Source organism: Harpegnathos saltator, unplaced genomic scaffold, assembly GCF_003227715.2.
Source record: "Harpegnathos saltator strain DR-91 unplaced genomic scaffold, Hsal_v8.6 scaffold599, whole genome shotgun sequence".
NCBI lineage: Eukaryota > Metazoa > Arthropoda > Insecta > Hymenoptera > Formicidae > Harpegnathos > Harpegnathos saltator.
The window spans coordinates 168340-195195 of NW_020230425.1; the positions used below are offsets into that span (position 1 = coordinate 168340).

Consider the following 26856-nt stretch of genomic DNA (forward strand, 5'->3'; position numbering starts at 1 on the left):
GCCCGCGCCGTTCCGCCTTGCAAAAATAAAAATAAAAAGAAGAAGAAGAAAAACGAGGAAAAGATCCACGCTCCGGAAACACCTCCGACACGGAATTCGCTCTCAAGCCGCCGCCCGTCGACGCGGTACGCAATCGGCCGGCTGGCGATGGCGGCCGGGAGAGCGCTGCGGCTCTGCGAGGAAGCCAATTCGATATCCGTTTTGCAGTTAGACGTAGTCAACGTGAACGGCATTTTAGTCAACGGCCCGGAGAAGCTGCGCTGCCGCACACCGTCGACGAATACCGAATACGTTCGTTACGTAACGCGCCGCGAGATCGGCAGGCAGGCGCACTCTCGCACTCTCGCACTCTCCTGCCGCCCGACTCTCTCTCCCCGTATCTTTCGCGGCAAACAAATGCGGGTTATTCCGGCGAGAAGCGGCTGTCTCAATCAACGAAACTGCCACCGTCTCGGGACGCTCGTCTGTCCCGCGGAAGGTGGAAGAGGCGCGGCACGGGGCTGAATGGATGGGCAGGATGGGAAAAGAGACCGAGGTCCTCCGGCGGATTCAGCGCGTATTGGCACATACGTAATCTCCTTTCGGCCTCGTTTCCGGAAATCGCTGATCTTCCGCCGAGCATTCCTACACCTCCAGCGTCTCGGTCGTCCAACCCGCCGGCGCGGCGAGGCGGGATCCTTACGTGGGAATAGTTTCGCGGCGCTTCGGCGAGATAGCTTCCGAAAATTTACTGCCCTCGTCGTACGTGCAGTAACTTAGGGTAAGGTCGGCAAGAAACACACCTACGCTCCACATGCGCACAGACACACAGCCGCCGAGGCGGCGGGGGACGCCGCCGCTGCCGATTTAAAGTTGAAGAGTCCCTCCGATTCCAGAACGATGACTCTTCCCGGGGAGAGAGAGCGAGAGAGCGAGAGAGAGAGAGAGAGAGAGAGTCCCGGCGATGTCGTTTCTCTTTATCGCATCCATCCGCAGGTACGAATGCGCGTACTGCCCTGTGCTTCACGTCGCTACGTGTAACGCGGTATAACAAGCGCAGTGCGCATTTCGCGAAGACACGTTTCACGCCGTTGCGACGAGATCGACTGCGCCGCTGGGTCCTTCTGTGGCAGGGAATGTAATAACATCGACATGGATAATTTTATATAACGTACCGAATTCTGCCGGTGATCCGACTTAGCTTGTTCTATGCGCGCGATAAGACACACCTGAGTAAAAGTGTTGAAAAATTGCCGGGAAGCAGTCGTGAAGTTGGAGTGGACTCAAATGGCTCCGCTAAAATAAGTATACGGAAATATAAATTCACGGATTTTCCGTGAAAAGCAATTTCAAAAGCTTATATCAAACATCTGTCATTTTTTATTATTTTCGACTTTGCTTCTAAATGATTACTAACCTATGAAGTGACATTGTACCTTATAAATGCGATAAAATTAGGTATTTTTGGATGATAATATAAAGTGTTTTAGTTTTGTACGATTAAAATATAATAAAAGATGATGAAAAGGTGTAATATAATAAAATTATATAGTTTTGTATATAATATGATATAATGTATAGAGTGGCGTGTCATTTGGCGCATAATCAGTGGCGTAAATTAGGACACATTTTCCTACAATTTCAATGGGTGTGATTCCAGACATTTGTAGTTTACACTTAATTTTTTTATGTAAATAAATAATCCTGTTTATTTCTAACTTGTAATAATAACTTTTAATAAAATTCATAATCTTATCTCTCTAACACCATTTTACTTTTTGCAAAAGTAAATTCTCAAAAATTAATCTTTGCTTAAAGTAAGTCTGCGTAATTCGGTAGGTTTACTTTAATATAATTGTCGACGGTATAAATATTAATATAATAATTAATATAATGTAAATAAATAATTAATATAATATAAATATATAATTGATCGAGCATCGACTCTCAAAGCCGCTGCAACGCGGAAAACCGACCAGCGAGGCAACGTCGACGACGATTCCTTGGACTATTCGATCTCACAAGGACCTTGATCCTTTATTGATATCGATGACGACAGATTCGCATGACATTCTGTCGATATTGCGTCTAGTCTGTGTCTATACATCGATTGGATGTCTAGAAGTTGCCAGATAGGTAATGACTAATTATTGATGATCTGGTCGGTGTCTAATTAGTGAATCAAGACATATCAAGTCGAGTCGATATATGGATATATCGATTCCACTTGAGTACGATATTTAAGCAAGCAACGACTAGATTGTCTTAAATGTTAGATTATGTAAAAGTTTCAGTCTCTAATTTCAGCTCTCTAATGCCGTTATTTTAAATTGAAATATTTTCCCGCCGTTTTCTGTTTTTGTAAGGTTGGTATTGAGCTTTCTAAAACGACATTCATTATGATTCATCGATGCTCATAACTTTAATATAAAATAAGAGTTGGCGAGCAACGAGCGGCGAAAAACTTTAAATCGACAGTGCGTTTAGTTTTGCCACTGATGGAGAAGGCTGTTCTTTGCTGGAGTTCATATCGAATACAGTTCCGAATGTAAAGCTTTTTGCTCATTGCATCAACTGTTATCTTCGAGGTTATGCACACTAATGAATCGTGATGAATGGCGTTAGTCGTAGAAAGTCGAATATCAATATTACAGAAACACAAAACGGTGGAAAAATATCTCGATATAAAATAATTACATTAGAAGGCTGAAAAAAGGCTAGAATCTTTAAGATACACCGCAGTGTATCTTAAAAATATCGCGGTGAGATCTCAGATGTATCAAATCGATCGTGGATTTCCATGCTTTCAACCCGATTTCGAGCGGGAGTTCAATTCCAACTTCCCAGCCGAGCAGTGCTACTCAAGCAAACTCTACTTCTGATTATGTTCATCGAACAATGGCGTCGGGGAATCCGTCTTATTAGACTCCTGGAGCCAAGATTGAGATAGAGATAGAGGACAGAGAGGAACGTCCGCGGGATCCTCGGGGCAAGCTTCCCCCCCCTTCCCCGAGAAGAACTTGTCATATGGGAAGTGAGCCTCTCGCGTATGAACTTGGCGCGCGAATGCTTCCGGAGACTCCGCGTAGTTTCAGCCTACCTCGGCGAACTTCGACCTGCGAACGAGCTGAGCGTCGCGATACTCGCGTGTTCGTACGTACTGTCGAAAATCGCCAACGAGACGAGAGTGATACCCGGAGCAGCGGGCGGAGAAGGAAGTGTGGTGGGCTTTAAAAGACGACCGGACGATGCTAGTCCCGGGTGAAGCGAGGATAGCTTGCTCGAGCGAGGCCACGGTCGAATGACTATCGGTTTGTGATAAATTCTCACAAGTTTAAAGGATGCCGTAATGGATTCGGGTTATATATCTTCCCGTGCTTGGCCGGTGCTTGCCCTTTGGTTCTCTCTCACGGGAAGGAGAGAGAGAGGGAGAGAGAGAGAGAGAGAGAGAGAGAGAGAGAGAGAGAGAGAGAGAGAGAGAGAGGGAACATACGACGTTAAGGCAAGGTGGCTAGGGTAGTTGCCGGCAGAGCGAGTCGCCATAACGCTATCGTGAGGCGATTCTCCCGGATATTTCGGGACATGCTCGCGGATCGGCGCATTTTTGTGACGTCCCCGAGAGCGGAACTCGCTCGAGCGCGTCGTTCACTGACCGTTCAGTGCGACTTCTCAAAGCCATCTTCGATCCGGAGAAAAAGGGTCCTCTTCCTTCCTCCTCTGGAAACCGCGCGAAAGAGCCACGACACCCTTCAGCGTAAACGTACTGCGGCTCTTGTCGTTGCCATGGCGACACGTGGTAGATGTGTGTTGCGTTGTAACATAGAATTGTGGTACAGTCAGGATGTCTTATCATCGATTAATTAGTGAAAGTTTTCGGCCAGCCATATCGTTTGTAGCGTTTCTTGTGACTGTTGATTAAGGCGGGAATGTGTTCGAAGAAGAACTGACATTTTGACAGCTTCGTAAAATGTACAACAGTCAATCGGTGGTTTGGAGAAGTGAGTAAGAAATCTCCAAGAATCCCCCTGCGCTATTTTGCGAACAATGTAAAATTTTGAGTTGTCAATTAAAGAAACTTGGCAGATAATCTCGCGCGATGTACGACGGATGAGCTGTGATTGCGATTCTTGCTGTTAAGGAATGCTTGTAGTAGATTAGGTCCGGATAAAAAACCGGGCAAAAAAGTTCTTGCATTCCGCAAACAATCACGTAGTTATTAATTAAAGGACATTGGTGCGTTATCGCGCGTATCTCCTTTAACAAACTCGCCGAAATCGCTGCGAATGTTACGTGATTTGTAAAATGGAACTTTTTGTTTTTCGTCCGATCTAATCCACACATACACGAGAGATTTACATCAATCGTGAGGCACCCTGTGCATCAGAAAGCTAAGAAGTAAATAAATAAATAACCGGTATAAATTACTGATTAATAATTCGTGTTGCGCGTAAGCGAGTAACTTTCGTGAAACGTCAAGCTGTCAAAACGTCAGTTTTTCTTTCAACACATTTCCGCTTTTCGGATTAATAAAAAAAAAATCATGGCAAACGCGTAATTAGAAACGATCCGGCTGCTCGAGAACTTTTGCTGATTATCGATCTATCGATGATTAAACACCCGCGGAACTAGTGAAATGCATATTCGGTCGAACGCACATTAACCTTTTGAGGTACGTATTTTTCAGAAAATCATCATCTGAAATCTGAATCGTATGAAAATTTATATACGGGGGTTTCGGGGGTCGCTGATGACGAATCCGTTATCAGATTTTCGAAATTCAAGATGGCGGATCCAAGATGACGGTTACAAATATGAAAAATCGTGATAATCTGAAATCCGCCATTGGAAAATGAATTTTAGAATATGGACCTCAGATTCGTAATCAGCGAGCTCAAAAACTAACCAGAGTACAATTTTAGCTAATTTTATGTACATTCTATGATCCGCCATCTGGAATCCGCCATCTTGGAAAATTAATTTTGGAATTTGGACCTCAGATTCGTAATCAGCTACCTCAAAAACTAATCAGAGTACAATTTTAACTGATTGAACAAAAATTCTATGATCCGCCATCTTGAACCCGCCATTTTGGAAAATTAATTTTGGAATTGAAACCTCAGATTCGTAATCAGCGACCCAAAAAATCCCCAAATATTGATTTGGAGCAAAAAGTTCACTCATAGTTCGTGGAAAATGATTTTTTCTGTAAAAATGTGTATTTTTCACACTGTTTATTTATAATAAATGGACAACTTGTGCAAAACACTTTTCAACCTTTCATATATGTTCCCATATCATATAAGAAGCTGAAAAACGTAAAAAACCCGACAAGAATTCGTCAAATATGAAATATTTCAAGAAAAGGTGAGAATAAATCGGTGGTAAGTATTACTTACCACTATGCCTCGAAGGATTAAGGCGGGAGAATGGATAGACGCGTTGTGATGAGGCTATGCCTACGAATACAACAATGTAATTAATTACACCCTCGATAAAAGAGGATGCAATCAATTACAGATAATTTGCAGCTACGAATGGCGGTCTTGTCAGTTTGCCATTATTAGCGGGACACGCGTCAGTTTTACAACCGCGAACGACACGTTTAGTATTCGTTGCGTTCTACGCGTTGCTTTCGCGATGCTCGTTAGATCCTCGCGCGCGGCTCCCGAACGAAAACTCGTTATAACTGCTGACGTTCGGCAATTAAGCCTTCGACAAAAATGACGTTACCTATGCTTAATTACATTTGCTCATTACGCGAGACATAATCCACGACTGCAGGATGCGCGAGGATCAATCGATCGTCTCATTAAAACGGTGCTCATGTTGCAATCGCTATTACGACGGCCGAAAAACGGAAGAAAGGGGGCGAGGGAGAGGGTCTAAGGGGGAAGGTCTATCGAGAGCATTCATTCGTGGCTGTCGGTAGGTCGGATGCGTCTCGGAATAGCTCTTCTTCTTCTTTATTCTTGTGAGAGGACAAAGAATCCCCGCGGATGGGTTAAAGTACGACGTAGTACAAAGAAGCCGAGGAGCCGCTCGGCACTTTCAAGGAAATATCGTTTGGGAGGTATGAGAGAGGACTAGCTGTGCGGAGGAACGGGGACCGCGTCGCTGCCAAAAGCGGGACGCGAAGAGCGGAGCCCGTGGAAAAAGGCCGCGGTGAAAGGCGGCGAGCGTACGAAGCGATACGAGCGTATGATTAGAAGCATAAATATCGATTTGGGGCCGTCTGGCATCGGGAGACGCGCTTTATATTTCTTCGCGTCGTTCCGTTGTTTTCGATAGCGTTTACAGGATGCATTAGCAGCTATGCGATATTAGATCGCGTACAGAGGGCGTGTCTCGCGCTTGTTGCCAAGTAAACGTAATTGTACAGGTTTCTCTCGCGGCGCTTATGACTTTGGTAAATGAAACGAACGACATCGACTCGGTGTGCTTTCCTATTACGGACACCTAATGACGGCTTTATCGATCCTCCTCAATGTCCAAGCGAGCGACATGGTAAAATAAGCGATATGGTAAAATTGCTGCTGCCGTATCTACATATCTTTTTCCTGCAATTAGTCGTAACATCTTGACAGATACGTTGCGATCCATTTTGATCAGCCCACTCTTAAATTGGTGGCTCACACTGCCATACTTTGCCATTTCTCTTTATTTTGCATGTCATGAGCAGCTTCGCTGAGATTTGTGGAAGTGTTTTTGTTGCATATCAAGCCAACGTGCCGTTGAGCGTCTATCCTCTGACTTGCCTTGTCAATCACGAGTCGTTCTATGCTGTCGCCACGTTTTGCATGACCATGAAAAAATGATAAGATTCTAAAAACAGTACTTGACAGACATTTCTGAGGACGCATTTCATCGAGTATGGAAGTGCAAGGCAGTCCAAGGAACTCTCTCAACATCCTGCGCCGTAACCACGTAACTCAAGTACTTCGATTCTACGTTTTCAGCCTCTTTGACGATGATGCAGAAACATAAAAAGGACGGAGAGTACCAAAGCACCAACGAGTGCTGCTCTTGTTTTTCTAGTAATGTTTCCAGCTCGCCATACTCTGGTGAGCTATAACATCGTTATTCTTGCCATTTGTACTTGAATTTCAGCTACATACCCGCTAGTATTATCAATTAGGACGCCGAGATATACAAATTGACTGACCACTTGACAGCGACTAATTCGCTCGAGGTCAGGTCTGTTGTTCTCCCGATCGATAACCATTACCTCGGTTTTGTCACTTGTTAATGATGATATCATATTGTGGGCTGATTTGCTCAAGTTCATGTGGAAGCTCCTCAATCTCACCCTGACCGCATGCTACAAGTTTCGTGTCACCTGCTTGTACACTTCCCACTGCATTTCCAATCCATCTGCTTCATAATACGCTCGCTGTACAGATTAAACAGCATCGGAGAAAATACGCAGCCTTGGTTCACTCCGCTACAAACGGTAAAGGAATTTATCGACCTTCAGATCAGACGGGCTGGATTAGCTTCATGTAACGGTCGGATGAGGAAAACCAAATTCCCATCTCGAATAAGACGTTGTGCAGTTTCTTCCATTTCATGCTGTCAAACGCTTTCCGAAAATCCACAAGGCAGGATAGGTCTGTATATTTTGATTTGCACTAGAACATCGTTGGAGTGGAGCTGAACTATTCCCCAGGTGAGCTTTAATGACGTACAACATATCTGATGTTTCAGGCTTCCGCGGCGTAGAGAAATATTTGATTTGATTTCGCGGAGTTTGTGCCGCATCCATCTTGAATTTGTTTTCGACGTTTCGTGAATATTCCAGTTCACTTCTTCAAGGAGAGAAACAAGCAGAGACTGTTGATATACAACATAATTTTGTTGGCGTGTGGAAGGAGCGCAAGTAACCTGTGACTGTCACGGTTATGTGTTGGCTCTTTTTTGTGCAGGGGAGCAAACGTACGAGTTTTTGCAGCTACCCGGCTGACTATCCGTGCCCCAGATTCCTTGACAGATCTTGTGAATAACTTCCATGGCGCGATTTCTCTTGAGGACTTTAGCTATTAGGAAATCGGTGTCTTATTATTATTATCGATACTTATTATTTGACAATAATAAAGTCGACATGATTACGACCACCAGGTGTTATCCATGTAAAAATATCTTTTGGGTGTTATGAAAATAGGACACTCACCAAGTTATCTGGACGGAATTGAATCAAACGCTAATCTCTGTCGGTACGTTTATCGAGGCCAAATCGCTCAACGATATAGCGAAAGTGGATTGTCGACCCGACCTTTGAGTTGAGATCGTTCATTATGATGACAATTTTCCTGTTAGGAATAAATGCCGGAGTGTAGACTCCAGACCCGTATAAAATGCTTACGTTTCGTCGTCATCAGCGTTTGTTGTCGGAGCACAAACTTGAGTCAGGTGAGCATATCGGGCCAGCTTTCAGCTGGAGACAAATTATTTTATCATTTATAGTTGTATAGAGTTGCCATATTTCTGAGCTACACCCGACTCCATTACGACTTTCATTCTCGTCATCCGAGAAACAAATATAATTTCTGTTGGACGTAGAAAATGGCCAGACTTCTTGTAGTGTAATTCGACTGATCCAGTTATATAAGTATTGGATACTTCATTTCTCGATATAGCAAGCTTGCTCGCTCGCAAGATGTCCTTTAAATTAAGGCACTTCTCTTTTCCACAATACAGTAGCGGGTTTTCCGCAAAGAGCCCGATGGACCAACTCGCTGCGTTCAGTCGCAGATTTAACATTGTTCACTCCGGAAAGATCACAGCTCCGGAGTGCTAGCCGGAGGACGAGGCCCTCCCGAAGTCTCGTTAAAGCTCACCTCACGGATGCTCAAGAATTAGCAGAGCAATTTCCCTTTGCTTTCTACTCTTGATTCAGCCGGCCATCCTGAGTTGGACGCTCTGCTTTGCCGAATCACTCTCGCCACTTCCGCCGTATCGAAGTTCTACTTCTCTAGCGCTGCTGCCGTTGTGAACTCAACTCGTAACCTTGGGCGAGGGATCTCTGGCAGGTTCTCTAGTCTCCCGGGTCAGGAGGGTCCTGGAATCTGCGGTGAGCAGCGGTTGATTCATTTCCCTGAATAGGACTGTCCCAGAGGAGTTTCTACCCGCTATCCTTGCGTAATATATCTACATGCATTTCGGCAATTTTCCATAACTATACGTCGCTTATTCTACGTGTCGCACGCGTATACGTGAACACGAGTCTCCAGACGCGACGAGTGCGCGCAGTGTGGAAAAACGCCGACCCGAGGGGAAATTATTCAATCTCGCTCAGTTTATGCCGTTTGCTAATTACCATTTCACACTCACACTCTGTATCGACAGCGTCTTTGTATACATTAATAACGTTAAATAACCTCAAAGAGAGAGGCGCTATTGAAACAGCACATGACGTCTCGATGCCGATTGACGTCTGTTAATTACTCCTGTAATTGACGCTTTGATAATTTAGCGACACGGAAATATCTGCAATCTACGAAACGGAAGAACCGTCTAAAAGTACGCTGTGTAACTTTTAAAGCTGTTGAAAATGAGAGAGATCCTTCTGTTGTTCTTTATTTGGCGCATATGTAGCTGGTAAATCATTTTGACTTTAGCATTTAGTTTATTTATTCAATATTTTTTTAGCTCTATATAAAGTGTTAGCAGTTGAGCTTTGCAAATGAGAATTTTGAAGATCGGAGGAGATCGCAATTGCAAACCGATAATGGGATAACGTAGAGATTTCTTGCATTCCTTCTTAAGGAGAACGGATAAGAAAAAAGATTATTTGATGTTATGCATAATAAAAATTGCGTCGATACAAGCGTTAATTATGTGGAGTAAGCATCAAGTGGTGATTAGCAATCGATACGAACTCGGCCAAATTGAATTATTTTCCTTCTTCTCGCGTTTTTTCTTTTCGCGTCGTGCCGAGGAGACTGGCATTTGTCTCACGTTCGTGCGTCGATTTTTTTTGTCAGGATGCGAAAGTGTATTTTTTAGGGATGGAGTGCGGCGGCATCGTCCGCCTTGGAAGACCGATCGGTAGCGCGCGTGTGATACATAGTAACCTTCGCACCTCTTCTTCGAGAACGCCGGTACGCTCGGCTAAGAGAGTGAGAGAGAGAGAGAGAGAGAGAGAGAGAGAGAGAGAGAAAGAGGAAGAAAGAGAGAGCGTCGTGCAACGTTCGCATGTCGCCGGGCCTTCGTCTTTGTCAAAGAATTAGCCGCCATCTTGTTGAAGAAAAGTCGCAGCGACGTCGAGTGAATTGTATTGAAAAGTTGAGCTTCCGATGTTTCTCGTTCGATGAGAGGACGGTCGTTTCTCTGTATCGATTAATTTGATGATACGTCAAAGACTTTCAAGACTGCCTCTCCGGCGGAACATAAATTTCAATTAGAAGTGTAATTTTTATTTTGGTTCGGGTGAATTGAAGAAAGAACAAAATTGTTCCGTCGTTTAAATATTTGAGAGTCTCGTGTTAATTGGAAATCAATATAAAGGCACCTTTCGTCGATAATTGCTGACGTCTCGATATTAATCCGACAAACGTTTGTCGGATTTTTTATCACCTGTTCTCCGCACGAATAAAACGTATGATTTCCGAGTGATGTAATTTCTCGAGGATAATCCCTTTAAAGGGGCTTTTCCTCAGAGAATTGTGTTAAAGTTCTGCCGATCGGAAATTAATCAACAAGCGCGTTTCGTCAATAATTGCTGTCGATATTAAAACAAACGTTTAATTCTTTTATTATCTGCTGTTCGTACGAATAAAATGTATAATTTTTAAACAACTCAATTTCTGCAGGACAATCTCTTTTTGAATATTTTCCTCCGGAGAACTGTATTAAAGTTGCTGATTGGAGATCAATCAAAAAGCGCGTCTCGACAATAATTGCCGACGTCTCGTTATATTACTGCAAGCGTTTATCAACATCTTCGTTACTCGTTCCTCGCGCGGATGTGATTTCCAGCGGTGTAATTTCTACGAGGACGATCTCTCTTACGCGCACGCATCTCCAATATTATTTATTGCGCGTATATATTGCGTCGTCTTCTGTCCTCTCATAGGAAAGTCAATAATGCAATATGCGAAGTACGTGCGCAACTCTTGATAGGAATATAACGTCGGATGCAATTTGCGAAGATAGTAAAGAATAGTTCGAGGTAGTTCCGACAAGACTTCGCTCGAGGAGTGCGCGACATCGTCAAATGTAATTCCACGTAAGCGTGCCGCGAAAACTGAGGAGGCACGGCAAGAATAAAAGTTACCATGTATCTTCACTCCTCGCGACAATCTTCGCCGCGCGTGTCCGACTTGTCCGCCCGTAACCGCGTCAGTTGTCAATAAATCCTATTGACTGCGCGTCACGTCGCGATTACTTTCTCAGCCTCGCGTGCGCATTTATTCTTTCATTGCGATGACGCTCGATAACCGCAGAACGGACACATACACACACACACACACGCGCGCGCGCGCGCACACGAGGACCGCGGCTGAAAAAGCCGCTGACGTTGTGAAATTTTGAACGGATCATTTACGGATAGCGCGCGCGCTCTCTACGCGAGAGCCACGCCGCGGCCGCGGGCAATGACACGGGGAGTGTAACGCCAGATAAAGCATGCATGCGATGGCTGCGTTTTCACGATGCAACATCGGCAACGCGACCTCATGACCCCCGTCTTCGGGCGTATACGTGTACGTGCGTGAGCAACTCACGGCGATGACGCGCGCGCGCAGGAGAGAAGGCAATGAGACAGAGCGAGAATGAAAGACAGAGCGAGAGGGAGATAAGGAATGAAGGAGGGGGGAGGGGGTTACGGAAATATTATTTTAATTAACCGCGTTCTCCCGTCGGTGCCGCCGGTTGTTCGTCCCACTTCGCGTCTCACGGTTACGATCCATTGGTTGTAACTTCGCGAGAGAGAGAGAGAGAGAGAGAGAGAGAGAGAGAGAGAGAGAGAGAGAGAGAGGCCGCCCCGGCACGGGGATTTCATGCACTGTCGAGTGTATCAAGTCCGTATAATATTATTATCGACGTTATAATTAAAACGCGAAGGAATTAACTTTGTCTACGGCCGTTCGTCACAGCCAGTTTCACTCTCTACGCTCTCTGCTCGCCCTCCGTGTCGGTCCAGCCCCCCCGCCCTCCATCCCGTAATCTCTCTTTTTCCACTCGCTTTCCACTCTTTTCACCTCTCTCGCTCCACTTTGCTCCGCTCTCCCCGGCATTTCCGTCCTGTGTTCGACTTTATGAGCTTCAGTGAACTCCGGGACTCTTTAATTTCTTCCACTCTCGAACTCGCTAGCGCTCATTTTCACCCTTCTCCCTCTCTCTTTCTTTCTCTCTCTCTCTCTCTCTCTCTCTCTCTCTCTCTCTCTCTCTCTTTCTGCGGCTCGATCTGTAGAAATTAACACTTCTCTTTGGTGGCGAGGATTCCCAACGTTCGCGGTGAAAACCCGAACGAGAGAGCGACTACCTGGAGAGGAAGAGTTGTTGGGCGTGGATGAGTGTTGAAGCACGCACGTAGATCGATCCTTCCGCGCCGAGCGAGAAGCAGGAAGCGAGGTAGTGCTAGTTTTCGAAGGAAGCGCTCTGGAGGAGGATGAGGAAAGAGGGAGAAAAAAGAGGAAGTATGTCCACGCGCTTGTGTGTGTTCTATATGTGTACGGGCACACACGAGGAAGAGAAAGGAAGGTCGACACGTCGATAAACGAGGTAAAATAGAGAACCCGGTGCAATCTTTCGATTTACCGCGACCGAGTGATTCCATTGAAGCAGCGCAGGTGCCGTCGATGGATCGAGTGGGGCAGTAACGTCGAGAGTGAAATAATTTTCATGACGCGAATAAATTTGGCTCTTTGGCGAGATATGGACATCCATTCACATCTCCCGAATGTAGTGAAAGCGCAAATTTGCCCTCGCATGCCGCGCGGATGGCGGTGATTTTTTTCGCAGCCAGTACGCGCGCGTGCAAATAAAACCAATTGCGCGGATGGCGCCGAGATAAATCGTAATTCGCAATAAAAGTTGGCCGAAACTGTCGTAAATCACGATTCTTATCGTATAATGAGAAAAAGTTGGCCTTGCGAAATATTTTTAGAAATAATATATTTTCTCGAGGAAGGAGGGTGGGTGGTTTTTTCTCGGTGTGCGTACGCGTCCTCTTTTTCTTTTCTTTCTCTCTTTTTTTTTTTTCTTTTTTTTCATATAAATGCTTTCTCGCGATAGATAACACATTCCACTCGCGACACCGTACGCTCTCCGGGCAAAGCTGCTAAACATTACATTTCGATAGCCGACGCCTGGCTTCGGGCGCGCTGCAAAATTTCGTTAATCTCACAAAAGGATAGGAATCACGGATTAACTGGAATAACGCGTGCGCGCGCGCGCGGCAATACCCGCGAGAGCAATTAGCCGGCAGATCCGCGCGCGTCTAAATTTTCGGCCCGCCTGATTGGCGTGAAAGCCCGGCCGTGGACTAACACGGCCGGTCGGCGTTATTCTCATTAGGTTTCTCGTTAACGAAGAAGCGATCAAAAGCTTTGTGATGGGTCTAGCGCGAAGCGGGGCTCGCACCTCATGAATAAATGATGCATTTCCCGCAAACATTGCTCGCGATAATTTTACGAGCTGTTGCTCACGCGCGGTGTATTATTCAGCCCCGCTGCGCTCTTTAGCAATTTAAGTCCCGATAAAAGTTGCACCGCGCTCCGTTTTATAATTCAATCAGCACGGCTGTATTGCGGCCTCGCGCCTCTGCCCGTAATATCGTTTGACGATTATTAGATACTCGTTTACGCGAACGGAACCGACAGGAAATAAGGGGATCGAGACGGACATCGCGCGTTACATCGGCCGTGAATTTATTCATCAAAGTGTTGCCGCGCGCTAACGCATCGCATCCTCCGGCTGTCGAAGGTCAGCGAGGGATAATTGAAAGCGAAGTGTCCCCCTTTCCGACCTTCCGTTCGCCGATTTTGCGAACCGGATGGCTCCAGCTGTTCGGCCACCAGCGCTCGGCCCGGCGATTCCAGTCTAAAATCTATGACATTCATAATTAACGCTCGATCGCGAGGAGAACCCGCAAAATAGAGAGAGAGAGAGAGAGGGGGGGGGGAAGAAGGAGAAGGAAAGAGAGCGGAGCGTACTTTCATTTCCCCGAATAAAAACGCATCTGACAGTCCGCCGAATGGAGCCTCATCACTTGTCAAACAACGCTGCTGGGCGTTATAGAAAGAAAAAGCGAGAGAGAGAGAGAGAGAGAGAAAGGGGGTGGAAGAGAGAGAGGGAAAGCGACGGCGGCATAGCAGTAGCTCATACCGAAATTACATCGTCTCGCAAGTGACGGGCCGCGCGGTCGCTCTCCTAACGCCCTCCGGTTCGACGTATGTGTCGCATATCCGCACTGATGTATTGCAATTTGCGACACGCGCGCGCGCCAGCGCAGATCGTGTCAGCGCGCAACAATGGATACATCGGGCACGCGAGGACGAGTCGGTTCTGCGTGCGGAAGCCAACACGCCGCCCGCCGTCCGGCGCGTCGCCGAGGCAGCGAATTGACGTCTCAAGAGCGATCGCTAAATCAATCTCACGGCTGCATTAATAAGGATCACGCACGCGAGGCCACTGCATGATCGGCAACGCCCTCGGGGCATCTCCCTCGGGGTGAGCCGCTGGTAGATGAGGGTTGCGTGTACCTCGCGTGTATCTCCGGGCTCGCGCGTGCGATTATTATCGCGTCTCGCGCTCGTTAACTCATTCGTTACTAATGGGACGCGCGCGTTCTATAAGAGGTTGAAAATTCCTTCAGGGAGATATACAGTCGGTTCAGCAAGAAAGGTGATACAGGTGATATTTTTGTAGAAAATCGTAGTAACACTATCTATCGCTTGTTACCGTTTGAATCTTGAATGTATTTTCTTTTGCGCAGTGTACATTAAAAAGTTGCATTGAGTAGTCATTAAAAGTAAACATTATTTTTGAAAATGAGTGTAAAATATTTGAAGCGTTAGGAGGCGGTTTGTCTTATTAACCATTCTAAAGGACCAAAATTAACAATCGCGACAACTGCTACAGCAGTTAAAAAGTCAGAGGCTTTCGTAAGGAAGTGAGTAAATAGATTCAAAACCGCTGGAAAAGTTGACGACCTGCCAGAAAGGGAGCTGTCTCATGCAACGATTCCGAAAGAGAACAAAGCGATCTTGTGTCTCTTTCAGACGAATCCCAGTCTTATCTTGCGTTAGGTCCAAATAAAACTCCGCCGAAAAGGTTAACATATCTCACTTAATACCATCAGAAGCCACCTGCAAGAAAATGATGTGGCGTCACCATATTTCGGTCCACCATGAAGAAACCACTGCTGTCAGAAAAGCTCGAAAATGGCATAACTATGATGGATTGGCCGGTATTCTCTGCAGACGCAAATCCCATCGAAAATGAGTGGTCATACCTTAAGATGAAACTTAAAGGAAAGCGTGTCTTCATTTTTAAGCAACTGTGCATAAAAATAAAAACAATATGGCGTTCTTTACCAGAATACGCCGAAAATCTGGTCAAAACTATGCAAAAACGGTGCCAAGCGATAATTGATAATGGAAGCGACTGGATCAAATATTAGATAATTGCGCATTACTAAAAATCTTCTATTTTCGTTTAAAAAACCCACTTGATTTTATCCTTTATTCTTTTCAGATTTTCTTCTCATCAACGCTTTCTTGTTGAGCAGACTGTATATGTATTATTTAGCATTGGCACGGAAGAAAAGTATTCTATTTGTAAAGTGATTTTTCCCATTGCTTCATACGTTAAGCGCAGCCTTTTGCAGAAAAAGGATTCTCCTTTCGATAAAGCGCGATTAAAGCGAACCATTCATTTAAAATTTATTAGATATTATTCTAACTGTTTTCCTCTTATTTCAAAAGGATTTCCTCTCATATCAATTAATTTTCCTCTCATATGAAGAGGAATGTGTTAATTTGAACGTCAATTTCTTTTGTTTAGTCTCATGCTCTACCTCCAAACATGGAGGAAAAAATAATTATATGCTCATGGTCAAAATATTTGGAACGCTTTTTATAAAAAAGATACGGTGTGTTGTTGTAACATTAACGAAGATAATTTACCCATATTTGGTCAAATAGAGTTTATAATCTATTGCAAGAAGTTGAATAATATATTCTTTTAACTATGTTTCGTACAATTAGTTATAATGAACATTTTTGTAGCTATGAAGTCTATAACAAAACTGATTGAAAATTTATTTGTTATGATGACCTTATTTTATTCGTGCTTACTTATTGTAGAACTGGAGCCAGAAGTACGTCTACATATACTTTTACTTTTCGCTTATACATTATAATAATTTTTTCAAATTAACTGGTATAACCAGTAAGAATAAAGTACAGTAAAAATAAATAATGATCCTCTTTAAAAAAGATTAAATAATCTGTGTACAAGAGGAAATCTATATTAAAATCAATAAGATTTGCATTACACATGTAACATGTAGTCCCTTTACTTTTAAGAATAATGTGTTTAATAATATTTTCCTCTTAACTTTAGAGGAATCCTCTTGAGGTCATATATAAGAATAAAATTCTCTAAAATTTAGATCACTCTACTCGTTCTGAAATTACTTTTTTTTTTTAGTTTGAGGGTCGTTCTATAACTTCTTTCACCTTTACCGGACTGACATGTCGCGGTAGATTCTCCACTTCTGTGGATCTTATCGACACACTGCCTTGTGTCGGCACAATGTTGAAAACGAGGAGGAATATTTCCAAAATAGAGAATGGAGGGTCTCGCGATGAAAGAGTTAAAGGATCGGCTCAGTCGTCACGGCTGCGGCTCGCTCGAGTTCCTCGCGGCCTCGTCCTCTCGCGCTTACGCTTCGCGGTTATGACGCCAATCCATCGCGAGCGAGAGCGTGCAGCGGGCGAGAGATAAGAGAGCGCGACGTGAATATTCGACAGCGGCACGTTCGAACGAGAGTTCCCGAGCTTTTCAGTCGCGGCGTATCGGACCGGGCGCTTCATTGAAATTCGATGAACGTCAAAACGAAGTGACGCTGTGCGGCTTCGTTACGTCACGGCTGCGCTGTAACGGGAAGCCTTCGCGTGTGAGCCGACCGCTTCTTGCCGAGTTCACTCGCGCGAGTCGGCCGCGGAATTTCGGTCGCGCCGGAGAACTTGAAGAACCGTGAACGAGCCTGAGCACCCTCCGATGCATTCTCTCTCTCTCTCTCTCTCTCTCTCTCTCTCTCATTCCTCCCTCACCTCTCGCTCACTCGCACACTCCCTCACGTCGTGCTCGCCGACTGTTGGGGACTCTCCGCCGCTTCTTACGCGTCGAATCGGGGCCGCGAGGCTGGCGCTGGCGTTGCGCGCGCGAGTCGGCCATTTATAATATATATAACTCGCTGCGCGCACGCGGATACACGGTAGAATAACGTTGCGGTAATACGATCACCCCCGTTGCTACGGCTGCTGCTGTGTGTTTGATCAGTGCGGTGTGTAGTTCCTGGCCTTCCGTATGGCATGTGACAACCCGGCCTCGTCTATATTTCATCGGTTTAACGCTCGGCTCCCTGCCCCGCTCGCGCGCTCGCGCGCGCGAATCCCTCTGCGTTCGCCCGGTGCTTCGATTTTCGATTCATCTCGAAATTTTTAGTTCAACAGTCCACGCGAGAGAGTGTCGTCGGTATTTCTCGGTTTCTTCGCGCACGCAGGCGGGCGGCTTCGATCAGCGTCATTTCGAGCGCGGATGACGCGCGGGATCTCTCGCTCGTAAGGCAGGATTTTCGCGAGAGAGCTTCGGGTACCGCATCGCGGCCGGAAGTAGGAAACGTGAAGAGTCGGTCTTTATTACGCATCTTCGACGAGGATGGAAGCGACTAGCGCGCGCGTTACGGTAATTTTCACACGGTGCGTATTCGACGAACGCAAGAATTCGGCCGGCTGCGTTATTATTCGCGCTGATCGATGTGTCCGCCTGCGAGCAGCCGGAAGCTGCAGCACGCGAGCGCGTTCTCGCGGGCACGGGGAGGGCTCTCGGTGAGAGCTGCCGTAAATAGAAAAGGAGCGTAACAGGCGCGACCGTAACCGATCGCCTATAGGAATAATTGTTACCGCGGTTGCGGCTCGTCGCGAAGCTTCAATTGGATCTGCCAATCGCGCTCGAGCCTCCTGGGACCTCGCGGTCGTAGTCCGTCGCAGGCAGGGTCGATTGGTTAGCGGATCGATAAAAGTGAGACCGAGATTTTTACGGTCGCGCCGCACGGGGAACACGCTCGCCTTTTTGCTCCCTCTCTTCCTCTTGCTCGAGAGAGGGAGAGGGACGCGCGTCTCGTGCGAGGGTATAATGCAAACGTCGGACGAAAGTTATCTTCGCAAATTCGCACGTGATGTCCCGACGGTCCCCGGGGCGCTCCGCTCGTCGTTTATATTCCCGCTTGGCAACGGCGCCGTGAGCGATATAAATCCTCGGCCGAGACGCGTTCGAGTATCATAAATTAAAAAGCATCTGCATGCCAAATCTGGGAAACACTGAAAAGCTTGTTACACCTACGCGCCATGCTTCGTGCATAGGCGAAAATGTGCGAGCGTTCTCTCTCTCTCTCTCTCTCTCTCTCTCTCTCTCTCTCTCCTCCCCCCCTCCTTCTCTTTCTCTCGCAGGAGGTAAATCCTCTAGAAGCGCGCCGAGAGACATTCGTCATCGACCCCGCGGAGCTACTCTTCGACCGCGCGTCGTTCAATCTCGTCCGTTTTCCCATTTGCAGCGCTCTCACTCGTCGTCCTTATCGCGACACAATTAGCGGCCCCCGCATCCTCTCCGTTGTATCCGTCGCTGCCGTAACTTCGCTGGCCCGAGTGACGGATAATTTCCTTTACACACACATTAAATAGATTCGGCGCGCGCGCGCGCGCGAGCGGAATTAACTCGCGAGCGCACGATCGAAAAATATATAACTCGCGCGACATCCGATCCTATAACCCGCTTGATCCTTCGTAGAGAAGCGGCTTTCTCTCTCTCTCTCTTTCTCTATCCCATTTTTTCCTCCAGCAAGGCAAAGCAGGCTGCTGCCTTTGCTCACACGAGACGACGTCTGAAATGCCTTCTATCGGGCTCTTTAGACGTAGGTAAACGTACGGTGTCACGTTTCGCGAGGCGCTAGACGTCTACTCACGTTCCTCGCTCGGAATTTTACTGTCGCGCGAGATCCAATCTGACGGTGCGACGGCGGCGCGAGATCTAATCCGAAAAATAGTGCCCCGCCGCACACACGGTGAGCTTTCCTTATATGCGCGGCCACTTTATGTCGCGCGCGTCTACGCCTCTGATACTCTTGGAGAAGCCCCATCCGTCGTTCGCCGCCTCGGTCCCGCATTGGCCCGCATCGCCTCGCGTAAAGCGCGCGAGCTGTGCAGAACTCCGGGTGCTTCCGCGCGCTCATCATCCGCCCCCGCGTTCGCCTCCCTTCTCCTTCGCCCTTCGATTACCGCGATTATCCTGAGCGCGTGACGCATTCGCCGTGTATATTCGAGCTTCATAACTTTTCTCTATCTCTCTGTGCCTCCGCCTCCTCCGCGAGGGATCTCTCGCGCGTCGTCGAGGCGAGAGAAACAGCGGAGGTCGAAGATGGAATATTTTGTCGGGGGGGAGGGGGGGAGACCGAGATCTGTCGGAGGACATGAGCGCGCCTGTGCGTCGCGCGCAAAGGAGGGTTTCATTACGACGTACACACAGCCGAAGGTAGGAATTTCCCGAGAGCAGATGCGGTTGAGAAAGAGCGAAGGAGGGGGGGAGGGGGAGGGTGTCTCATCGAAAACCTAATACGATGGTAATCAGGGGTGAGTCCGTTTCTTCGGCTCCTTGGGGTTACTAGTTCCATCCGGCGGCGGCGCCGCGAGAAGATCCGACCGAGCTCTATCCGCCAGTTGCCAGGCATTGAAAATTTATTGAACTTCCCCGACCTTCCCCGTCCCAGCTCCCCTCCTCCCCTGCCCCTCGACGCCGTCACCGATTTTCTTCTCTCTCGGCCTCCTCCGACGCTCTCTTGACTCGATCGGAGACAGGCTTTTCGATATCTTAATAATCCGCCTATTCGTCTGTCAGCGGGGGTGGGTATGATCTCGCGAAAATTCTAAAGCTCGCCGCGCGCGACGCACGAAGAATAGACGTCGTGCTTGTCATCGCCTCGAGCGCGTTCGTAGTCGTCGCCCTTCACGAGCTGAGGTCGCCCACGCGTGGGACTTTTATGTCGTCGTTACGTGAGACGTCTCTCCGTACGTAATGTCAGATCGGAATCCACGGTAGCGGGCTGCTGTCTTTCTCTCTCTCTCTCTCTCTCTCTCTCTCTCTCTCTCTCTCTCTCTCTCTCTCTCTCTTTCTCGGATAGTTCGGCTGTAACGATACGCAACTCGCGGCAACTGCAAGAGCGCCCCTTCATCGCTCCGGCGGAAACGTAGCGGTCGGATTCGAGCGCGGGGAATGTTGCTCGTCAACATGTGCTCGTCTGTTTTACACGAGCGTTATAAACTTTCGACATAGGAATCTTGCTCGACGATCCGCGGAGGGAAAGATCCTGCTCGGCGGGATGATACGGGCGACGAGACCGTTACCGAAGCGCGCGTCGCGTTCAAGTTAACTTTGTCCACGTACCACTTTCTTGCTCCTCGTTAGTGCATAACAATGTGTTAACACACACGTGTTAACAATGCGTAACGTGTTATCGGAAGAAGAGAGAGAGAGAGAAAGAGAGAGAGAGAGAGAGAGAGAGAGAGAGAGAGAGAGAGAGAGAGAGAGAGAGAGAATGAAAAGGAAATTTCCTATAATTGGCAGGAGGATCGACGTGAGAGAGTCGCGGTGATGCAGTCAGATCGACTAGTGTTGGAATTTAGTATTTTATTGCCATCTGATAGCAAGAAAGCGCTTTTATCAGGAGATTTTATTTTATGTAGGCAATCCCTCACCCTCCCCCGCCGCGCTTTGTTCGTCCGTTCGGAGTCGTCGCGAGACATGTGTACGTATTCTCCATTTCTGCGAGTATCGTCAGAACGTAAGGCGCATCTACTCGCGGTATTATCGAGAGACTTCCCCCATGAAATATCCCGATTCTTGCTATTTCGTACAAAGGAATCGACTTGCTGGACTTCTCAAACAAGCAGACATGACCGACCGTAACCAGGATACTAGTTCGTTCGTTCGTTCGTTCGTTCGCTCGTTCGTTCGTTCGTTCGTTCGGTTGCTCAACTCGGACAATGACTAGCCGGGAAAATATATCGAGACGTGGCATTTCCCGCGAGCGGAAACGATTCACGAACTCAATACCGCGGTCGAGGCTCGCGAAGCTCGCGAGAAATGCGAGCGAGCGAGCAAGCGTGAGCTCGAAATTTGAGACGGTCGTCGACATTAAGTGCGGAACTATTCTGCAAATACATAACTGAGCAAAAAATTGTTAGTGAAGCATAAGGCCCTGATAAGACTTAAAATAGGATGCCCTAAAAAGGGATACCTCATTATTACCCGAGATAGATCTTTTAGGGATACCTTAGATTTTACGAAATAAAGCTTTGATAAGAAAAACTAATGAGGGCCTTGGAAGGATTTTTTAGGGATGTCTTAGATTTAATAAATAAGGCTTTGATAGGAAAGCTGAGAAAGGTCTTAGAAGTATTTATTAGGGATGCCTTAGATTTTACGAAATAATGCTTTAACATGAAAAAATGATGTGGGTCTTAGAAGGATCTTTTAAGAGGATACTTTAGATGCATAAAATCAAGTTTTGTTATGGAAAATTAATAAGATCTGAAGCGTGTAATAAAATTGTCATAGTTTGGTATTGTTTCAGTAGATACGCTCTATCTGGTTTTTCTAAAGATTTTTTAATTATATCGCAAATAAATTTTATTAGTTTTATTAGTTACCATATTCATTAGTCTCCTCCAGGGATTTTTCTAATATTGCCTTTGTTTTGAAATGCAGCAAACTTTAATAAAAATAGTAGCAGGATTTTTATATGTAAAGAATGCTATATTTTATTGTAAAGTATGCTACATTTTTAAAATAAAAAATTCTTGTTGTACACTGACAAGGTTATAAAGAAATAAAAAAATTACAGTCTAAATTACTTGGAATGAAAAGAGCGGATATTTGTACTCGGTCAATAACAGAAATATTTCCTTATTGATAAGGCCCTATTAAAATTGTCTTATAAGGCCCTATTGATATTGCCTCATAAGGCCCTCATTATATTGCCTTGTAAGAACCCGTTAAACCATTTGTTACACATCTTGTAGGGTTCTTGTCTCTCTATCCCGACTGGGGTTCGATTAATGTTAGGGAAAAATAATCAGGCCTTTAGCAGAGTTCTATTAATTTTTCTACTCGAGTATCCGCGGGAAAATCATCCGCATGTCTTCGACGCGCGCCAGCTTGTTACTCTGTCGCGGTCGAGATAGCCGATGATATTTGTTGCGTACAAGTCGGCCAGGTCGGCGCGCATCTCGAATTCGCAGCCGTTTTACCCGACGGCCCTCTGCTTAGGTAGGTAGGTATGTCTCTCCTTCTCGGGATTCTTTATCTACCTTCTTATGTTAAATTCATGACTTGGCGGCGGCGACGGCCGTCGTCGTCGTCGCCGTCGTCGCCACCGCCGCCGTCACTCCCGCTGGAATTCTCGCGCGCGGCCGCGACGCACAAGTCGCCGACCAGCCGGCTCGCAATTTGCGTAGAATGCACTTCGTTCTCGGCATGAACGGCCCGTCGGAGCTTGCGAGAATAGTCCAGGAGTTGTTCGCGAGTAGACGCGCGCGGGAAATGATGGATATTTTCCGAGACGATTGCCGGCAGGATTAAGCGGATTACTTTGAATGTGTTACGCCGTCCGCTCCCTCTCTCTCTCTCTCTCTCTTTCTCTCTATCTATCTATCTCTTTCTCCCTCTCTCTCTCTCTTCTTCTGCCCCATCTCCCAGTCTCTCTTTCTGAGAATTTATAGGATTAATTAAAGAGTAATTAAATTTATTATGCATTCTTCGCCTAACATCGCTCGCGGCAGCGCGCAGCTTATTGCATTCTTGTTTATAGCCTCTTGTTTATAAGTCGACGGTCGGTTAATACGCAACTCTTTGACGCAACGTCTTAGAACAACACGGAAGAATGGAACTTTTTCCTTCTGTGTTGGGCATTAACCAATTAATTACGTCGCATGAGAGATGCTGCTCGACGCGATCTCGGCTAATGAGTTGCCTTATTGTCTTCTCCCTCCAGCGTAAAATTCTTAGCACAATCAAGAGCAAGAGCGGAGTGATTAAAATCTGTCGGTGAGCAAATCGGCGAATTCTCGGCGAAAACGATTCGACGGTGCAATTATAAGGCGTAAATAGCGAGCGTGTTTTCATTTTTTATTACTTGCTCAACGCTGTGCGCCGCGCTTGTTTCATCGTCGGTTCTCCTTATGAAAAGCTACAGCTTCGGCGCTTCGCGCGCGGCATGTGAGCGACTTCTTTCGAGTTTCTTTCTCTGGATGCGCAATTTTTCGGGCAAGTGTGACTCTCTTCTCCCCTCCTCCTCCCTTATCGAGGGGGAGAACGAATATGCGATAGATATCGAAAACGTCTCGTTGCTTTTCCTCACGCCCTCTAGCGGCCGCACGTTCCCGCAGTATTTCACGGGAATATCGCCGATAGAGACGGGAGAGGTGCATCGCGTAATCACGTTTCTGGAATTTCCGCGGTTAATACAGATTCCCAGTCTTTCGTTGACGTTGTAATGCGGGGCTGCATCTGCATAACGTGGGGAATACAATGTGCAATGGCAACGCGGACGAACGTAAGCCTGGGCGCGGGTAATGAAATCGCGCATTGCGCCGCGGTAATGACGGCCCCGAGGCGTCGCGACGCTTACCGTTCACGATAACGACGCAGAAAAGGCGAAACGAACGTTTCGTGCTTCCGCTGCGAAGGGAAGAGAGGGGAGGGGAAAAAGAAGGCGCAACAACGGGAGAAACAAGAAAAGAAAATAAGACGCCATTGTACCGTCGCGGCCCGCAACCTCGACGAGCGCGAACCCTTTTAATTTGATTTAATCACCGCTGATGAAGGCGCATCATGCGAATGATGAGTTCAATGCCTTTTGTTCGTCTACAGATTAAATACGCGATACGAGAGGGATTTGGACAATTGACGAGCTTATGAGCGCGCAAGCGTTGCCGCGAGAATTGCTAAGAACGTCTGTGCAAAAATGCGCAGATTCCGCAAATTCCGCTCGCGTGTGCTTGTTATTCCGTAAGATATAAGTTAAATCCTAAAAGGGGGGCCATGGCTGACATTTCGCCCCGATGCAAATTTTTTATCTCCTTAAAAAACGCAATCACACTGACAATACTAATTTTATAAATGTTTATTCATACTACTGTGACAACATCATGATAAAACAGATCGATTCTTGCATATATTTCGCTATAAACAAATAACAAAAGAGGTTAGCTAGGGTAGTTTGATAGTAGCTTTTAAAGGCTAACGAGTATAAGCAAGAGCATATAATAACAAGAATCGCGCGAGCGATGCAAAGTGCGTAGTGAATTTAATTATTCGCTTGCAATTAATTTTTCCACCAAATTTCCACCAAATTTTCCACCAAATTTCGTCTAAAAGTCGTCTCGTTCGTCGGACGTCCGTCACACTCGGGAACATCCCGATGCGTAATAAACGATTTTACAGATTCGAACATACCTGACGTATCGCGCTGTCTGCGTCCTACACGTCCTGGCTTCCCGATTCAATATCCCGCTTCCTGACGCATCGTCCTGGCGCTGCGAATGCTTATCCACGGCGCTGACACGGCGCGCACGAGATACAATTCAACGGTAGAGACACATGTTAATTAACGCGATGCCGACGAGAGAGTCCGATTAAATATGCCAAGAGTTCAACACAAGAGTGAATCACAGCTATAACGCGCGGTATATTCCACGGATGATGCATACGCCACTCTCGCCGATGTTACGCTCGAAACGTAATGTCTTCCCTCGAAGGTTCGGGATGTCCCAAAAGCGTCGATTATATCGCGATTATCGCGATTGTCTCGAGACGTTTGTTCCCGGATATTCAGCAAAGTGCGTTTGTCGATGGCGCCGTTACTCACTATTCTCGTCCAACGTTGAGAATATCTCGCAGAATAAGGCCAGTAATCACACTTTACACTTAAGATCGTCTCGAGATCGTCTTTAGATTCTGCGTAACGAATAAAACTGAGGATGAACTTGAAACAACCGTAAATATAAGATCTGACCGTGTGAATATCGCTAATACGGACACGTGGCGTCCCCCCGCTCGAGCGTGAGAAATTGTAAAACTGCGATCTGCACTTTCTACACTTCTGCACTTTCTCGCCATCTTCCGCCCTCCCCCTTCTACCCGCCGGAAGATGTGTACGCAGATCTATTTGATTGGTGAGCGTGCGGAGCACATGTTCAGTTTTACGCGCGGGGTGCACGCGTCTATTTCACACAAAGACACAGGGGAGACGCGGAAAACGAGCGGGACGGCCGTGTCCGCCATGTTGTCGTGGCGGCGCGTTCGGCGAAAGTGCGCCGCGCGCGAATAAATCGGGCTCTTGTCGGCATCGCGTTAATTAACATTCGTTTCGCCGATCGTATCGTGCCGTGAGTGAGTGAGTGTCTGAAGTGCCACAACACGATGGGGCAGGAGGCAGGATGCAGGATCGGGAGAAGTGAGGCGAGAGGATGCAAGATGCCGAGGCAGAGCGATACGCATCGTGTTTCTCTCCGGGTATTTCGAATCATTTATTATTATTATACATAGGATATCCCGATTTTGACGAAAACTCGTCAAGTGCAATGCGACAGTCCCGAATCGAAATTTAGACCAGACATTGTTTAACAGATAATTACAATTGGACGACTCTGTAATTATTCATCGACATAACCTGTACGCTCGCGCTTGTTATTGTGCAATACGAAATTGTATTGCAGATCCGACCGGTTAAAGAACGATGAATACACGCGTTTGCAATCGTTGAAAAATTATGTTCTCGACCTTCCACTCGAAGATTCGATTCCTTGCGGATTCGCAGCCGATGTGGAACGAACATTTCGGCTCGCGCGCGTTTTTTGCTCACACACATAACACGTAAACACTTCGGCCGCGCCGTCCGGACGAATTGAGGACGAGTTTTTCAACGCGCGGTGGCGCGAGTTTACTTGGAATATCTCTCCGTATTTAATGCTTGTATTAAGTCGCGCTTGTGAAGCGCGATGGATTAGTATTCCGTAACTAAGTTCCGCGAGTTCCTTTCAGATATGTATCAAGAGCGTTTCCCTAAAGAGCTTTCAGAAATCTGACAAGTAGATTAGCATTTGCGTCCAGTTGCGCGGCTATACAAATGTTTGCATAAGAGTTTTCATCTGATTATCGTGAATGAAGTTGGATAGGATTACGGACGAAAAGCCGTAAGCGTGTTTCTCGCAATTTTTATCTGACCGCGGTGAGCGCGGCCGGCAGATTCCAGATGAAAAGCTCCGCGGTATTTACAAAAGCGCGTCACGTCGGCGGGGGAGACGCGGCGAGCGAGCGCGAGGGCGAGCGAGAGGGAGAGAAGTGCCATTACGATAGATAGAGGCGCTGCTAATTTATGGGCAGCATCGTTTAACTGAATATCCGGCAAGTAACGGGATTGTGCGCGCCGTCGGTTTCTTAAAAAAAACGTCGTATCTCACGTCGCCGGGCGCGGCAACTCGCGCGGGCTAAATAATCGCGAGCTCGCGTCCGCGTAATCGTAAGTATCCACCGGCACAGTTTCCGCATTCTCAGTCATCGCGTTATCTAAAACGTCCTCCAACAACAGCATAAATT

At 46.7% G+C, this 26856-nt stretch overlaps 1 protein-coding gene across 7 annotated transcripts in view; it reads right to left on the reverse strand.

Annotated features, from left to right (window-relative positions):
• The window catches only part of LOC105180676 (protein artichoke), a 150620-nt gene that overhangs the window by 29995 nt on the left and 93769 nt on the right, over positions 1-26856 (reverse strand). The window contains exon 1 of one of the 7 annotated variants that reach the window (XM_011136882.3): positions 3633-3686. The exons of the other annotated variants lie outside the window; for them this stretch is intronic. The gene's annotated coding sequence lies outside the window, so the exon portion shown is untranslated. Of the gene's footprint in view, positions 1-3632; positions 3687-26856 lie in introns of those variants that run through there. 7 annotated transcript variants of the gene reach the window in all.